At 41.0% G+C, this 6,139-nt stretch overlaps 1 long non-coding RNA gene across 1 annotated transcript; it reads left to right on the forward strand.

The window, feature by feature from the left end:
* Window positions 1–3,967: 3,967 nt before the first annotated feature.
* Window positions 3,968–5,127, forward strand: LOC311025663. The gene is made up of 3 exons (XR_014598407.1): window positions 3,968–4,175; window positions 4,281–4,335; window positions 4,434–5,127. It is a non-coding gene; the product is annotated as an uncharacterized lncRNA (long non-coding RNA).
* The last annotated feature ends 1,012 nt before the right edge of the window (window positions 5,128–6,139 follow it).

A 6,139-nucleotide genomic window follows, 5' to 3' on the forward strand; every position in this document is an offset into this window, starting at 1 on the left:
AGGTGCTAATGCATGCTTTTATCTCTAGCCGGTTAGATGACTGTAATGCCCTGCTCTCTGGTCTCCCGAAAAAGAGCATTTCACACCTTCAGCTGCTCCAGAACTCAGCTGCACGCGTGCTGACGAAAACCAGAAGGCGGGCTCACATTACACCGGTTTTAGAATCGCTGCATTGGCTCCCTGTGCGCTTCAGGATCGATTTTAAGGTTCTTTTACTAGTTTTTAAGTGTCTTAACGGCCTCGGGCCTTCTTATTTGTATGACCTGCTTTTACCGTATCGGCCCTCGCGGACCCTGAGGTCCTCCGGTACTGGTCTTTTATCTGTTCCCAATGTTAGAACCAAAACCTTTGGTGAAGCCCAGGGCTGTAAACTAACTTTTTGGCTCACCTGCCAAGGGGACCGGTATTCAACTTTTTCAGGAGTGTAATATACTCTGTGCATTGTTTTAAAATGACAGATTTTGTATCTTGTGTTAATGAATCTTTTTTGTGCATAAGCAAGTAATGAGGACCAACGATCGTCGTCTATTTGGGCTCCAAGGTCTTTCTCCCATTTTTCTTTGACCAGATTAGTGCTAGTTTTATTATTAGTCATTAAAAGATTGTAAGTTCTTGAAATATGTTTCAAGAAGCTGCTGAAAATGATTTTAGTGTGTTACCATCATATAGGTCATCAATCTTAATTATATTCTTCTGGGCCCACACCTTTAAACCCAGGTCTTTCTGTACACATTTTAAGGAAGGGTTGGACATTATAGGGGTGAGTGGAGATAAAGAAGTTACTTGTCCTAAATAATGGCTAATTTTGTCCCAGATTTTAAATGAGTGAATAATGATTGGGTTATTTGTGTGTTTTTTTACAGTTTTAATATTAAAACAATATGGTATGTGTGATAAGTCTTCTATGTTTAAGATATAGCTTTCTATTCGTGTCCAGGAGGGAGTCTCATCGCCTCCGAACCAGTAAAAAAGTGGTCGTAATTGGGCAGCCCAGAAGTATAATTGTATATCTGGTAGTCCTAGTCCTCCTCTCTCTACCGGTAAACATAGCGTGGATCTTTTAATCCTTGGGGCCTTGTTACTCCAAATGAACTTTCCGGCTATTTTATTGTATTTGTTGAAGAAGGAACGTGGAAGATCAATTGGTATCGATTGTAATAAGTACATAAGTCTAGGGAATATGTTCATTTTGATAACGTTTACTCTGCCTATAAGGCTCAAAGGAAGGGTTGTCCATCTAGCCAAGTCTTTTTCAATCTTTAGTAGTAGAGGTAGGTAGTTGAGCTTATACAGGTTCTTAAGAGTACCGTCTGTTATGATTCCTAAATATTTGATCTTAGATTTGACCTGAAAGGGCGAACAGAGAGTCCTTGTGGATAAGCCTGGCTTAAATAATGGGAGGAGCTCGCTTTTAGTCCAGTTTATTTTGTAGCCAGAAAAGCTGCTGAAGCCGTCAATTAGGTGTAGCAAGGCTTTAAGTGTTTAAGTTTCCGGATTAGTTAAAAACAAAAAGTATATCGTCGGCGTACAACGCAATTTTGTGTGTAGTGTTCCTTATTGGGATTCCCAATGTGTTGGGATCTTCTCTAATTTGTTGAGCCAAAGGTTCCAGGATGAGAGCAAAGATCAGGGGCGACAGGGGGCACCCATGTCTTGTGCCACGCCCCAATAGTGAAGGAGCCAGATACAGTTCCGTTGACGAGGATGAAGAGGAGGAAGTGGATGAAGACGAAGATGATGACTTCAGACTTCAGCAGTTCACTCTTCTCAGCGTCGGGCAGGGATTTCGTAAAGAGATGTTTCCCGGTCGCCTTCCCTTTTGTCCTTCCGTCTCCGTCCCTTCTGGTGTGAGCCGCCCTGAAGAAGATCCATCCTTGGTTCCTCAGGGGCCAGAAGATTCCACTCCCTCAACCTCAGGCTGCAACACAAAGAGAAGCAGAGAAGAGGATGCACAGGTAAGTGTGAAGAGGCAGAGGATCTCCGAGGACAGCAATGAAGAGGATGATGATGATCACTTCAGCTGATCGCCACGGAAACCCATTCCATGAAGCTCTCTATGCACTGTTCTTGAGCTCATCTGAAGGCCACATGAAGTTTGGAGGTCTGTAGCGATTGACTCTGCAGAAAGTTGGTGACCTCTGTCTGCGCACTATACACCTCCATCATTTTACGTGGCCTACCACTTGGCTGAGTTGCTGTTGTTCCCAATCGCTTCCACTTTGTTATTATCGCACTGACCGTTGACTGTGGAACATTTAGGAGCGAGGAAATTTCACGACTGGACTTGTTGCACAGGTGGCATCCTATCACAGGACCACGCTGGAATTCACTGCGCTCCTGAGAGGAAACAGAAACAGTCTGAATGCCGAGGTGCTTGCTTTTATACACCTGTTGCCATGGAAGTGATTGGAACACCGGATTTCATGGCAATATAGCGTGTCTCTTTTTAAAAGATTTACCTTCTGAGTCATAGTTGGTGATGAGAAGGATGGAGGACTACAGGACCAGATGAGAAGGATGGAGGACTACAGGACCAGATGAGAAGGATAGAGGACCACAGGACCAGATGAGAAGGATGGAGGACTACAGGACCAGATGAGAAGGATGGAGGACTACAGGACCAGATGAGAAGGATGGAGGACTACAGGACCAGATGAGAAGGATGGAGGACTACAGGACCAGTGGACTGAGTGAGTAATCTCCTACAGAGACTAATCTCTGTAATCTCCTGAAACTACAGTACCAGTAATGACATAAAAGTTAACTTTACATCAGTGGGATGTATTTATTATAGGAGCTTTCTAGAATAGTATTCCATTGTTTATAATATAATTTCAGACCTTCAGGATTATACACACTGCACCAGACTTCCAACAAGAAGAAACCATGTGGAAGACCTAGACTCATCTTCCAGGGCCAGATGAGAAGGATGGAGGACTACAGGACCAGCCATGACATGCTTGTCAAAAACTTGTCTTAATAACGCTCCAAATGCTAAAAGTTTTCCCAAAAAATTAAGTAATTTCTATATTAGACCTGTTATTTTATTATTATCTTCTCTTTTCAGGTAGCCATACAGATGCAAACGAATTTAAAGAATTTCTGTGTAAAGCCTATCCAAAACTCAGACGAGGGGGTGGATTTGAGTTGCTCAAAATCTCTGGAACAACACGCAGTCGCCACCTGATCCTCATCCCCTGTCCCAATGAGGGTTATCATGTAAGACACTTGAAAGATCCCCAAACCCAGATTGGTCATGCCACTCTTTTCATACGACCACTCCAAAGGAACCTGAATCTGGACCCTGTAAGTTTTTCACTTTTCAACTGGTGCAGACTGTGAATGACAGTCACATAGTTATTGCTTTTGTTGAATTTTTAAAATGATCTTGTTTGTAGGACAGTCCAGATTGCAGTAATGAGCTAATTGGACCACCTCAGAAATGTGTCGGGTGTGGAGAGGAGTTCCCTTTTTCACGCATAAAAGCTCATAGCGATGAATGCATGAGGTATGCTCTACAAAACTGCTTTACACTAGGTGTAAAGCATTGTGTGTGTGTGTGTGTGTGTGTGTGTGTGTGTGTGTGTGTGTGTGTGTGTGTGTGTGTGTGTTAAACAATTGTAACTATAGATGTCTTAGTGCAGGGCAAACATGACAAATCAGCACATCTAATGTTTCATTATTGTGGGCCCAAATATTAGTTATTTTGATGCCAAAAATCCCTCTGAAAAGCCATATTGTTCATACATTGTTGTGCATCCAAATGTGGAGGATATAGATCCTGGATATTGGTATTGAGGGAAAGTTGAGTTTGAATGGAATTGATTAATTATATTTATATGGCCATCCTTTTCTACTTTTAAACTTTAGTTTTACTAGATTGCAGTGTTTTTGTGAGTGTGTTATGCAATATAAAATATACTAGCCAAACTAACAAAAATGACCTCTTTTTTACTCAAGACCATCACAGAGCAGTGGTGAGGTAGAGGTTGAGGTTGCCACAGAAAGTGCCAACTCCTCCCGAAGTGAAGGTAGATTTGTCAGCATGTTGACGAGACCACAGGTGAGGGAGACAACAAGGGCCAACAACTCAAACTACTCGGTGCCACCTCAGGGATGTGTGCCAGCTCCTGACATAGTTGATCTAGATCCCATTGAAGAGAGAGGCTTCCCTGGTTTGTTACGTAATTAAACATTACATCATTTATTTCAATAACTTGTTGCTCTCTGTATATTAATTGATCCAGTATTAATTTGAACATTTGAACAACTACTTTTAGATTGGCAAATTGCACCAAATCCTACAGAGGCAGCAAAGAGATTCAAAGAAATTAAGTAAAATTACGTTCTTTTTTCAACTTCATTTATGATTGATGATACAAAATCATTTCAGGCAATAAAATAAATGTTGACTTTCTTCTCTATTTTGGTAGCGTCTCCAAGCATCCTTGGGAAACTCCTGCAGTTCTGGATAGGGTGGAATGTGCTGCCCAGACACTTGGATGTTAACGTGGTGGAGAGCAACTTCCCCAGTTCTTCCACCTGCTTAAACTTCCAGGACATTACAAAGAGTCCTCTAACTTTGAAAGAGACATTCTTGCTGCTATTTGTAGCACTGACACTGGGTTTGGACTGGTCTAAGGACACATCAATATATCACTGTACACCTTAGTGTACATTTGTTGTCCAGCAACAAAATTTGGATTGCAGCATAAAAGCATTTGAAAGAGTGATATCAACTAGGGCCTAGTTCTGCCAGTGTGTGTAACACTGGTGCATTAAAAAGGTCTGCATGCTTGTGATGTGGTGAAGCATATTTGTTATTTGCTTCATGTCTATACCATTGTCTTTTAGGTTTAATCTCACTGTTCACAATTGTATTAAAGCTCAGGAGACTGTTACAGAGACAAAGTGAGTTGTTGCTGTTCTTTATTTGTGGTTTTGTTCTGAAACAGGATGCATGTTGCAGTTTCTCGAGCCTTCTGATTCAGAGACTTAAGTCTCCAATCACATGTGAAATTAATACTTCAAAACAAGTTATCTTGATAACTACAGGACAGTTTATCATACAAGGCTCTGTTACATAACCATAATGGTTTTCAATGTTTAAACTTAATGGTTCACAAAAAGTTCATTAATAGTAATAGACATAAATTGCTTATTGCAAAAAGTTTGTTTGCAGTCATATTGTACAATGCAGCAAGTTTTATGACATCTGGTATAAAATAAAAATGCTGTCATTACCATTCTTTTTAAATAATTTTAGACACTTGAAACAAAGATATCAGAACTGCTAAACCATAATACCGGCTTCTTTATCAGAACTAGAGCAATATGGATTTACTGGAGCATTTCTGATAATAAGCTCACACTTTGTACATAGACATCTAACACATTGGACAGAGGGCAATCAGGGTCTGGTAGACTTCCAACTTCCTGGTCAGTCAGTGAGCGCTGCAGCTGAACTTCAGGGACCACAACACCAGGCTGATGGTGACCACACGGTCCGGTCCAGTCAACTCCAAACTCCGTGTCAACCTGCAGCTGCAAGAGCTGAGGTTAAACGGTAGGATAAAGGGTCAATCAAAATCAAAGTCTTAAAGATTTTTATGGTCAATATGTCTACAGAACTGTAAGCCATATTAATTCATTTTACAGAAGCTAGTTTGAAATATCACCTGTTTATCATCTGGGATTCTGTATCTATGCCCCAAAAACAGCTATGGCATTGGAAAGAGCTTGACTACAATTTCCAAGAGCCAATACATTAATTTTGAGAGCTAAGATGTATAATTTTCTCTCTAAATCACTGCTCCTTGTTTGACCACAACATTGTAGCAATACCTTATTGTGTTGAAAGTGACAATGATAGGCAGTATAAATCCATCACATTTAGTTCCTGAACAACAGGCTACTATAGTTACATTTTGCTACTGATACATGCACTTTATAATGGACATAAAGTAGAGATAATGTTGCCAATATCCCATGTAGGAAATTAAAAGTTAAAGTAAAACAGAATTACTGAATAAATCCAAACCTGTATGGGGTCCTGCTGCGCCTCATGCTCATGGCGAGTCCACAGTTGCAGCGGTGAATGGTTGCCCTCAGTGCGTAGTCTGTGGCAGTTCCAGCCACG

This window comes from Eutrigla gurnardus (assembly GCF_963514095.1).
Source record: "Eutrigla gurnardus genome assembly, chromosome: 15".
NCBI classification, from domain to species: Eukaryota; Metazoa; Chordata; class Actinopteri; order Perciformes; family Triglidae; genus Eutrigla; species Eutrigla gurnardus.